At 38.7% G+C, this 12,548-nt stretch overlaps 1 protein-coding gene across 3 annotated transcripts in view; it reads right to left on the bottom strand.

The window, feature by feature from the left end:
- Positions 1 to 4,784: 4,784 nt before the first annotated feature.
- The window catches only part of cdk14 (cyclin-dependent kinase 14), a 162,054-nt gene continuing 154,290 nt past the window's right edge, over positions 4,785 to 12,548 (bottom strand). For all 3 annotated transcript variants that reach the window (XM_044117727.1, XM_044117728.1, XM_044117730.1), the window contains one exon: positions 4,785 to 10,923. The gene's annotated coding sequence lies outside the window, so the exon portion shown is untranslated. The remainder of the gene's footprint in view (positions 10,924 to 12,548) is intronic.

The raw sequence follows: 12,548 nt of genomic DNA, 5'->3' as shown, positions 1-12,548 counted from the left end.
CAGAAAGATCACATGGAAGAATCCTAGAAGATACTTTCTATCAGTAAGTTCCAAAGTAAGACAACACAATGTTCTGTAGAAACAGGACTGTTACAGTAAATCAATTCAAATGTTCCTAAGGCCAATATTGTTATTAGTTTGAGACAGCCAATAGTATCAGTCAACACAAACGTTTTTTAAATTATTAAATTAATTTGACTTTTTTAATTATTACCTCTCCCACTTCCCCTTATTAGATGTGTGCACAAAACTGCACTGGTTATGAGTCTCTGTAAACAGAAGCCATTCTCTTCACAGCTACTTCCTGTTTACTTGTGTCTCACTTTCTCCAGCTTTACAGCTTCCTCTCTGACTCCCTCTCTCTTTTTGTGTCTTTTTTTACCATCTCTCATTTTGTATATTAAATCCATCCATCCATATTTTATCTGACTGTATCCAGTATCTCATTCCTTTAGTCATAATTTCTGTCTCATGACTACAGCTAAAGGTTGGAATGTAGACAGACTGGTAGAGTGAGCTTCACACTTTGGTTTCTTTACCAGACCATTACTGGAGTCCAGGCTTCAATTGCTCTTATCAGTCTCTCCTGCCATCACTTGGGAACCAGGCAGGGCCAGTTTATTCATACAGCAACATTCACACACCAACAATTACCAACAATTTCTGCTCTTCTCAGGTTTTCCGCAGCTGAAGAAAAAAGAAACTCAACCTGGTGTGGTTCTGGTCCAGGAACCAAGGGTTCAACAGAGACCAATTTCTCATATTCTTCTGGTAACTCAGATATATGCTCTGGATCAAAACCAGTAGTGCTTTATAGGTCAATACAAAGCTCGTCCTTTTAGAGCCAGAGCAGATATTTAAAAACTTTCGTAATTTGATCCATTTTCCTGGTGTTAGTCAGAACTCTAGCAGCAGTGCTTTGTGTACCTGATTACACACACCAATAAAAGGCAGCACTGACTTTTACCTATTTCTTATTTTCTATCAAGCAATGGATCAGAAATATTTTCATGCCCCTTTAGTCACTCAGGTAATCACATGAACTTGCGGAGCTGGTCATGTCAGATCTTCATAACTCTACTGAACATTTTTTTTCATGGTAATTGTACGACTTTCTTCTGGTAATATATTTCTTTGTCCAACGAATATTATGACTTTATTCTCATAATGAAAAAAACAATTATCTTAGTCTTGCTTCTGCCGCCGTTTTCTCCTCATTGTTACAAACTTCTCCAGCTCCATCAGCTGTCTACTGTGTTTTCATCAGTGTGTAGCAGGCCCCTTCTTCTACTGGGTTTCACAGGCAGCCTTTTGGCTATTTTGAGCACTGCTGCCACCTGGTGACTGGAGCCTTGTTTAGTAGTCAAGCGATAAGCTCCTCCTTTGTCTCACACCTCCTCTGGGTTCCTTCCAGAACCTTCTCAGAGTTTGCTGCAGTTCTGTCTCGTTCTTCCTGACAGAACTGGCTTACCTCAATCAGGTTTGTGGATCACCTCTCTTCCACATGACTTTACAGATCTACCTGCAACTGCTCTAGAGGACTGAGATCAGAGCTTGATGGCCTCACTGAACCGATGGCTCTACTGTCAGTCCACTTTACAATCGCCTGGACTGTCTGCTGAAGACCAATCTGCTCCTGAGCTTGAACTCCTTGGCTGATATCTTAGATGTTGCTTCAATATTGTCACATGATGTTCTTTCCTCACAATGGCATCTATTTTATGAAGTACTCCTGCAGCAAAACAGCCCCACAGGATGATGCTGCCACTCCCATAATTTGCAGTTAGGATGGCACAAGCATCCATTTTTCCTCCAAATGTAACAACAGTCATGATGCCCAAACAGTTCAACTTTAGTTTCATCTACACACAGGATATGTCTCCAAAAATCACGATCTTTGTCCGTGTGTAAGTCTGCAAACTGTAAGTTGGCTTTTCAGGTCTTTTTTCCTTTTTTGCAGTAAGCTTTCCTCCTGGCTAAATTACCTTTCAGTCCATGTCAGTACTTTTCACATTTGGATAACGACACTGTTGTCTTCACAAAGTCTTGGGTTTTTTATTCTGGGGTCAATCTGCACATTTTGGACCAAAAGACATTCATCTTTTGGTCTCCTTCCTGATTATATGGTTTTTGGACAACCCCATCAAGTCCATCCTGCTTGAACAAAAGAACGCAACAACTTGAAGCAACTGCAAACTGTTACCAGGATCAACCAGACTAGAGCAGCTCCATGATTCTGATCCTGATATTTTGTTTTAATTTGTTTTGAAACACACACCTGATACACACCAGAAAGCAGTGTGTTCTAGGTGTGGCCTTAAAAATGTTCTTGTTAAGTTTTCTGCCACTTAGCAAATAGGAATAATTTGGTAATTCTAACTGACCTAAAAAAAGAGAAGTTTGATCTTATTTAACTTCAGATGGCGAGAGAACAACGTGTCTGTGTCTCTTTATTTTGTGTATGTAAATGTTTGATTTCAACTGTACATGCAAACCAGCGTGCACATTTAGAATGAGTTTAGTCACAGCTTAGTAACAAGCTCTATCAGAAATTCCATTGTGATTTAAAACAAATATTATTGTGTTATTTTCAGAATAACAGTTTACACGAGAGATGTTAAAGGAGGGAAAATGTTATAGGTAGCTTATAAACTTAACAGGGCGTTCCAACAGGCAGCAGTTGCCCTGGTACCCTTTGAAATTTTCCAGTCGGGAATTTTCCACTGAAGCAAGGAAGGCGTGCAGGCCTGCTGCACTGCTCACAGTTCAACCCAGTGTGAGAGCGCCTGTCTGTCACTTTAAGATCATGATGCCATTTCATGTAATGAACCTTTGCACCAGAATGCTCAGAACCACACAGCAAAGAAAAATCAGATAAAAGATGGAGAATACATGAGTCTATTCATGCACAGAGAAGAATCACAACTTCATCTGTCTGCCAGAGACAGAGGAGATCTACATGCTAACAAGAGGAATGCTAGTTTTTACTTAAACTCCACATGTAGAGGAGATCCAGCCTAACCTGAGTCATTAACACCAGCTGGGCTCCGTCAGAGGGATCATAGCTACATGACATGGCCTACATGTAAGGAGTGATGTGCAGATTTCAGAGAAATATTTGTATCTTTACTAATGTCTATAATGTACCTGTTATCAAATGTTTTACTCTCTTTATTTTTCTTTCTTATAGAAAGTACTCCTGGTACAGTTTTTTGTTGTTTTGTTTTGTTTCCTTTTGTTGTTCTGAACCAACAGTAACTCATGGCCGGTCATTATGAGCCTGGTTCTGATGGAGGTTTCTTTATCTTAAAAAAGGTTGTTCCTTTCCACTGTCGTCCCATGCTTGCTCAGATTGAGGGATTACTGAAGTGAACAACGCAACTCGGTCCAAATACATTCTTGCTTCACAGAGCCAGACCACATTGAAATCCCTGTGATAAGTGAAGCTAGTAGATGATCCTTGCTAGCATGAAGAGGATTTGTTTGAAAACATTTTCTGGACTGTCCAAGAGTCAAAACAGAGACATAAGAGAGACAAAAATCAAAGTTGCAGACCTACACAAATTGTAAAAGTTTGTTTTTTGGACCACTTCTAAGCAGCTGCAGATTTGAAAATCCTCAACTTTACATGAGGACAGTTTATTTAAATATGATTACACTCTATCAAGGTTTGATAATGAATTAGATGACGACCCGAATTTGAATGAGGTTGGATTGCAGAGCTGGCTATAACTGTTTGTCCTGTAAAGTACATTGTGCTATGAGTCTAAGCTGTATAAATAAGCTGAAGTGGACTGAATCATTAAATACAGGGTTTCAGTTAGAAATGATGACTCAAACCATCATGAACATGCTGCTTTTAAATAGGAAACCTGTCATTGCAGTCAGGCCCATTAGGTTAATGAGCAGTAAAACGGGTTCAGTTTGTGCTGAAAACAGACCTCATGGAAGCAACCCCACCCAGATTAATAATATTGTGTGCTGCCAATAAACATTTTCTCCCTTCTCATGAAACAGAGCAACAAGACCCCATGTATGTGTCTTTCTACACATAAAGGCCCCTTCAGTCAAGTTTCACATCCATTGTGTTATGTTTTTCATTGCTCACTTTAAAACAGAAAAGCTTAAAAAAAAATCTAATCATTTACAGCCCTGGCAGACTTTGACTATAAAGTTTGTCAGTGGTGTGAAACGAGATGGGCAAATAAATCATGTGAATGATTTATTTGGTGAAACAAGTTTTATTTTAGTTTCTAATGAAAATAGCATGTCAAATTATTCACACCCTTCTTGAAAATCAAAGAAAAATATTTATTGGCATTACAACAATTAAACGTTCTTGTTCGTGCTGAGCAGCTTTTCACATTTTGCTCTGGTATTTATACATTTAGCTCATAACCGTTAGCTCCCACCACAGGCCAATATTACTCACAGTCAACAAAAAACATTTTGGTCAAGTTCAGATGACTTTTAAAAATGTCTCATCTAGTCTCTTTGTGCAGAAACTTTAAATCTTTTCAAAATAAAAGTCTGAAATCATAAGACCCTTGAAGAATTTTATTTCAGGTAAACAACATTAAACATTTACAGAAGGACATTACATCTTCCATAATAACATTACATAGAGGTTGTAACAAATAATGCAACAGCTATCCTAAAGTATACAATATTATTTCACCCCATAAAGTGATCGGCGACTCCAAACCACTTGTGAAAAGGATGTTTTTGTTCGGTTTTTCAGTGCAGCGTAGAAAAGAAAAGCAAACTGCAAGAGAAGCTTCACATTAAAATCTTGCAAACACAGATTTATTGATGAGCACAGCCAGGATGCATGTCAGAGCCAACCTACATGTTTATTATAGTCAAACCACTTAAGTCCACATGATAAATGCCAAAAATAGAGGCCTTTTATATATATATATTTATAGAAATATGCGTTATCATACATGACTTTTTATTAGCGCTAAGGAGACTCTTCCAACCCTGTTTACCACCATACACTAAGCTTCCACCTTTGACGTTTCCGGTGATATTCCATTTTGCAGTCACAGTGTTAAATATGCAATACCACCCCTTTCACTGGACCTTCTACAAAATGTATGAAGAACATTCCTGTTTGAACAGAGTTTCAACTCTGCCCACGTGGGACTTGAAAAGTTTTACAGCAAACTGCAGGCTGCAGAAGCTCCGGGAAACAGTTGGGGGGTGTTACGAAGCAACGCGCGGCACACAGAGAGTGCTCACACAGGGAGCAACATAGCAAAAATAATTATTCTTGGCTAATATTGCCTGCAATCCCTAAAGCCACTCGAGGCTGGGCAATCCTAGCGCAGCTCGATGGTATTAACCCTCTTCTGTCACGCTGCTTTAGTGGCATTACCCACCGCCTCTCCTCCCCTTTTTCCTGCTGCACAATCACAGCCTGCGGGTGACACTGAAAAGCTGAAAGATAACTTCAAGTAGAGCAGTTCTACCAGCTCCCCTCTGTCCATGTAAGAGTTCACATCCAGGGATGAGATTTACATTTGTGAGGAAGCCGGCATGCTCTGCATCCAGCCGAGCGAGAGGGCATGAATATTTATGCGTTTATCGTTTAGGGAAAGCCAGAGAGTAAAGTGACCATACAGGCAATTTTTACTTAAAGTGCATTTTTTAAAATGCTGCTGGGTAAGTTAAGCCCATCATCTCTTTTAAAATCTTTTTTAAACCTCAGAGGTTCGACTCTGTGGTTGGAAAAGCTGGATTGGAACGGATTCACAATAAAATGTCTAAGTGCCTCATAACTCCATAGCTTCCCTGTTAGTGGTTGGATATTCCCACCTGTACGCAGTACTTGGATGTCATTCACAGGAGAAACAGCAGTCGCTGTAATCAACCTTGCAAGCAACAGTCTCAGTCCAACAATTTATTCCCAACGGCTCCAGTTCAGCGCTACAAATGTCCAACTAAAAGAAGAAAAACAGGTAAAGTTATTAAGTGGAAAATGACTTGATTGGGTTTTTATTTCTGGTGTAAAAAGGTGAAAAGGTTCTGGTTTCCCTATTTATTCTCTGTTTACCAGCTTGTTACTAAATCAATATTGAGTGGGTCTGAAAAACCCTCAATATGCAACATTTTTTTCATATCTGTGATAAATTTGACTTAACTTCTATTTCTAAAAATCCTCTAGTTGAAGTTAGAAACAAACAAACAAACATGTTGTTACTGTAAGTGTATCTGTACCATAGGTTTGGACAAAATTTTCTAAATGATTATTTTTTTGGTTGTTGCTATTATGAATTCGTGGACTGTATTATTGCCATACAAGGGTACAGATGCTAGTAGGGATATAGGTAAATTTCTATGGTATTTATTTTGAATGCTACGTACCAATTATCAAACAGACTGTACTTCACTATACTGATACTACCACCTACTTACTGTTTCCACTAAGGTAGAGCCAGAAGGGAGGGTTTGTCAGACATTTTAGTCTGAGACCTCAACCTGATTACAGCAGAAAGACCAAAAAATAAGGCTCTTCTGCATCATTACGGACTCTTGGTTAGTTTATCCATCTCATGCTGCACCCTCCCATCACTCAGGAAGGACGGAGAGTGTGACATTTGGTTTTATACCAAAGCATGTCATTAGCTACCTTTGGGATATCATTCTTAAAAATACAATAGTGGTTTGGATGGAGAGAACGTTTTACTGCAACAGTTGCATTAAGTAACCTTTTAGAAAAAGAGAAAAAAGTTTTAGCTGAACAGTGGCGTTGAAAATAAACCATACTGTAGCTGGAGCTGCAGACTCTGCAGAGCAGTTTCTACTGTACACACCTGGAATTGTGTATGTGTATACTTGTTTAGCTATCGTATTTAGGACCATTTCCAGCATATTTACTAACCTTTTGAAGACCAACGGGCCTCATGGGGACCAAAGCCCAGTCCTAATACGGAGGGCCTCGTTGTTTAGGGTTAGGGGTTAGAGGTGTGACGTGAATTCGGTTTTGGTTTGGGAAAATGTCTGGGTTAGGCTTATATGCAGTTACTTAAATGAATGGAAGTCAATACAAAGTCATAATATGGGTTGAAATGCAAACTTGAGTGTGGGCATATTATTGTGTGTGTTAGGAATAGGAATAATATCTACAGTATCCATTTGTCCGTGGCTTTATTTGCAGCCTCATGTTCTTGGCTGTTCAACAGTGCAGGGCCGTTATTATTGTCTCACTTGTTCTGAAATGGACTAATAAAAAGGAAGCCATTAGTTTGATAGTACCTCACAATTATCACCAAACAACTACTCTGTAATATTCAAATATCTTTATACAAAAAGAAAAAAAACCCAAAAAACCAAGAAATCTTAGCAATAGAAAAACTAATTTTAAACATTTTTGCAAATGATGTTACTTTATATAGCTGAGCTTTGTTCAGTAGAAAGTTCCAAAACATCCAGGAAAATATGCAAAGTTTGGGGAGAAGACATCTGAGGGAACAGCCTCAGGAGAGAGTATGTTGGTGGTCTAGGGACGAGTCAAAGTTATGCACAACCTTCGCAGCACAGGCTGCACATAAACCCATCCTTCACACATTTACTTTGTCAAAGAAAACTCTGGTGTAGTCACAACTCGTGACTCAGGAACAAACTGATGTAGGTATCAACATCGATCGATCAAATTTTTTGGCATGTCAGAAAACTGGGAAGATGAATTTGAACTGGATTAAAACATACAGTGAGGCTTTTCAGCCTATTGCCTTGCTGGTTGGTCTTTATGTACATTAGCTCATATTCTCAGATGGAAGCACTGACACTTATATTGCCCATGTTTGTTACGCTCAAACGTATGTTTCCACCACAGCCGTTGTGGTCCATTGGAGTATTGCGTCTAAAAACACTTTATGCTGTCCCTTCATCATCAATATGTTCAACACAGATTGTTCAGGAGAAGCTTTCAGGTTGCAACAACAAGATCTGGTTCCATCATGGAGGTCCACTGACGCTACCCAACCCAACAATACAATGATAGAGTCCCATTTAGAAATATTAGACTGCAGGAGCCTCATGTTCAAAGGGTGCAGATGATTGTCCATAAATTAAATAGAGAAGCATCGATATTTGAGCAGGACAGTGGAAACGTCATGGCTGCCGTGAGAGTTTCTACAGATGATAGGCTGTTGGTAAGAAAGCATGCTGTAGAAAGTACCTTGAACTCCACTGGCTTTATTATTATTATTATTATTATTATTATTATTATTATTATTATTATTATTATTATTATTATTATTATTATTATTATTAAGGCTATCGCATACATCACAGTGTGAATATAATATTGGGACATTTCAGGTTATTACTTTAATATTATGCTCATTAAGCCTCTGGGCACCAAGCATTTTGTATTCATTGCATTATCAACGATTTGACTGATTACTTCATTTTTTTAAAGATTAAACTGCGACATCAGAACATCCTAAGAATTCACAAAAAACTGACCTGAAGCATTATTATATATGTACAGATGTAAAAACGACTATAAACTGTTTAAAAAAACACCCTCGGGTGACATTAAATTAAATCATCTTTTAATTTCATAGGTTGTCCTCCTGACATTGTCAAAAAGCAATAACTTTTAAATTGTTGGGATTAAAAGCTGAAAACACTCAAATTTAAATGCATGTCAAAAGGACAACCTGTTTTTCTTCTAAGAGTAGTTCAGGCCAATTTTACTTAAATCTTGAATCTTGTAGAAAGATTTTAGAGTTGCTTGTACATCTGAAAGGAGAGGGAAAAGCCAAACATCCAACAACCTGCTTGCTATCTGCTCAGAGAGGAAGCTGCTGATTGTCTCTTCCATTTGACAGAGACAAGGCTGACAGAACCACAGCCAAAACCACAGCTGGTTCCGAGAAACTTAACAGCATGTGTCCCAAAATGGAGGTATCCTGTCCTTTCGCATGACAAGGCTGTTTTCTGGCTCCCCATCATCAGGCTGCCCCCTTTGGACTCCTGACATGGATTCCTCTGAGCTTCCTTCAGTCTACAGTACAAACATAGAAATCTAAATGATGCCATCAGTTTAACCTATCAGAGAGACAGAGTGAGGATAGAATGACTATTTTTAAAATAAACATCATATTTAAGCTTTAGCAGAGACATTTATCCAACCTAATTCTTAACTTATTTCACATCTCTACATCTCTTGTGTTTACAGCAGTTGTCAGCTTCAACCTTTCCCTCCGCATACTGCTGCCTTCATTTACAATAACAGTGTGTGATCCTGTTACTGTAACAGGTATTCAATATTAACAGGTTTTGCAAATCAACCTGTGACTCATTACCATCATTACTTGTGAAATCTGTGCTTTTTTGTGCATCTACCTTATTAAGGAAAATTTCCAAGTACCCTTTTTTTCAATAAAGAAATGGTTTTTGATAATTCAGAGAGAAGAATTTCCCCTGCAGGGTAAATATTTAACTACAGTGGACTCCCAGCTATTTGCGTTTGTGTATTCGCTAAATTCTGGATTTTTCTTTGGAAGTATTCACATATTTTTTCATAGAGATTATATAAGAAAATAAATAAAAAAACAGATTAGGAAATTAAAATAACTTGGTTCAATGCTACCTGACACACTATTGACTAGCATTTGTAAACCGGCCAATCCAGGAGCGCCATTTATTTTTCCGATTATCCCAAAGAGTAAAGATAAGTAAGATTGTTGTTGATAGCTTCTGCGTTAGAACTAAGATGGCTTCCACTGTGTGTATAAATGCACGTTAAGATATATTTGGTGTTTGAATGATAAAATAAGGAGCTATAAAGCTTTTCAGAGAAAGACTCTCTATTGTTTGCGGATTTCATCTATTTGTGAGCGGGTTTGGTCCCTAAACCCTGCAAATACCGGGGTCCTGTGTTTTTGTGTTTTTGGTTCAGCAGGAAATCCGTGCAACTCTTTGTACATGAGACCAAGTGTTTTTTATGTTATTTTATTTGGAAGAGTTGGGCAGCTTTATCAGCTTCCTTAAAGAAACTAGCCAGGTCTTTTTACATTTGATATTGACATGCATGATGTAGAGCAGAAAACAAAAAAAAAAAACTGTGAAGCTAAATGTTTTAGGATAATTGCCATTTTTACAGCTGCTACTTTCTCTCTAACTCCCAGCAACCTTCAAAAAAGAACTTTTCTTTCAAAAATATTAACCACAAAGACAAAAATGATTCATAACGTCACAAGGAAATAAGTATATTTTACAGAGACTGGTCTCGATCTGAAATATGAAGAATGAAGGACCTCCAACATGGCTGCCAGGGGACAAGTTGCATCACTTTAAAGCTGTCATCATCATCATCATTATTATCATCATCATCATTATCCCATTTATAGTTTTTTTTCCCCCTCTAAAAATCGGTAAATCAGAGTTGAACTGGACAGAAATGAATCAGAATCCTAAGGACTTCCTGTGGTCTTCAGCGTGATTGGACTGAGCCTCCTGAATGTGTGTGTCTATAGGGAGAGCTTCCCTGGTGAGAGTCGTACAGTGGTAACAAGCAATAATAATAAAACTGTCCTTTATATAGTTTCTAGATGATTACATCATACATACAAATATACATTCTTAAATAGGAGGCTAGTTACAAACACAAAACACAATATGTAGCGATAGTAAAGTTCTTTTGTTTCTACTGTGACAATGATACATGAGTTATTGGAACTTTATAAAAAGTAAACAAAACTTGCAAATAATAGTCTGAAATCTTAGGTACCATTCAAAATGCACCTTTTCACTCACCTTCTGATGCATGCATACATCACACACACACACACGCACACACACACACTCACACATCCATTTTGTGAAGGTAATAAATAAAGAGAGAGCTGGGGGCCTTCTCGATGTCACCATCTTTATCTTCACCTTTTCTTTTTTCACAGCAGCCACCTGGAAACAGACAAAGATACGACACAGTGTGTCAGTAACTCACTCCAAACCACGGACAGTGTGAAGAAAACACACTCCACACATGCTACAGTTTGTTCTCATGCTACTAGGGGTTTCACATGAGCTAACAATGACCTTCAAGTGGCCAGGTGACAGATAATCTGTGTAAAGTTCGATCTCCTCCACCTCCTCCCTGTGCTGATGTTGCAGTCTGAAGAAATACTCTGCTCCTGACCAAAAACAACCAATCAGAGCCAGGAGGAGGGTCTTAGTGCTGTCAATCAATGCTACTCAATGTCCCAACAGCAGAGAGACAACTTATTGTTCAATGAAAATCATTGATCTGCCAACATAGGTACCCCATCCTAACTAGCCTTAGCATTGGTGGCAGGCTATGTTTTGGTGAAGCAGCAGAGAGCAAGAGGAGGGGATAAGCATGAGAGTGATTGACAGGGATAAGACCCTCCTCCTGGCTCTGATTGGTTGTTTCTGACTCTGTGGGATATTTCTGCAGTTAGCACTGGGAGAAGGCAAAGAACCTCAATTTCTTTCCCAGACTATGTGTCTTATATATTATATTGTCATGTATAAAAAATTGTTTTTTTATTATAAAAGTAACATACTGCAGCTTAACTGTTTATCCTTTTACTGCTCCCTTCTGCCAACACTTATGAACTAAAGAGACAAATAGCTCAATTCCTCTGTCTGAGAACAATAATTAAATCAGGGAAATGGTCAAAAAGCATAACAGCCTCCTGATCATCAACACAGCAATGCTATATATAACCTTGCTAACATTTGACTGTTTTAGTCATTAGTGAAAAAATGCTCTTGTATTACTTTACCAACACAGTTTACATATCACCTTGCATAACTGGACACTGCCAAAAGATATACTGTATTCATCAGTTGCAAAAACATGCTAATTTCTAAAATAATGCATTTGCTGATTGTTTTTACTGAAAGAAAAGAAAAGAACAAAGCAGCAAACGCAGAGCAGAGTTGTGATGTGGCAAAGAGGAGCAGGAAGCTGTCCAAGAGAGATCAGAGGATGAAGAATAGAAGCAGGGAGTGTAAGCAGGAGAAGGAGTTAAGGATGTCAAGCTGGTGAGAGTGAGGGATTGGGGGGTGGAGAGGATGAAGAGGATGAGCCAGAGAGGAACAAGAGAAGGAGCGATCAGAGGAAAAGGAGGAGGAGTAAGAGGTTGACGTAAAGGAGGGATCTGCAGATTAATAAATAATACCTTGCCTCTATCTGGTCTGTTTCCTCATCCCTTCCCCTCTCCCTCAGCCCCATCACCCTCATTGGCAGAATCCAATGTCTGAGGACTGGATTGTGCCAGTCTTTGGTAGTCAGCTCTCAGTGAAGCAGTTCATTCCACATCAGGAATCCCAAACATCTGGATGAGTGCTCCTATAGTTTACCCACTCCAAACATGAGTGTGAGTTACATAGGTGCATGTGACCATGCGAGAATGTGCTGCTGGTGTCCAGAGAACACAGAGAGCAAACAACAAGTGGAAGATTTTTCATTTGGAACAGGAAGAATGTGAGAATCCTGGAGTCTGTTAACGAGAATCTAGTTCAGTCCAACAGCTGGCCAGTTTAGAAACTGGAACAAAACC

Source organism: Gambusia affinis, linkage group LG05, assembly GCF_019740435.1.
Source record: "Gambusia affinis linkage group LG05, SWU_Gaff_1.0, whole genome shotgun sequence".
Classification (NCBI taxonomy): domain Eukaryota; kingdom Metazoa; phylum Chordata; class Actinopteri; order Cyprinodontiformes; family Poeciliidae; genus Gambusia; species Gambusia affinis.
This window is presented reverse-complemented; position numbering and strand designations above follow the sequence as displayed.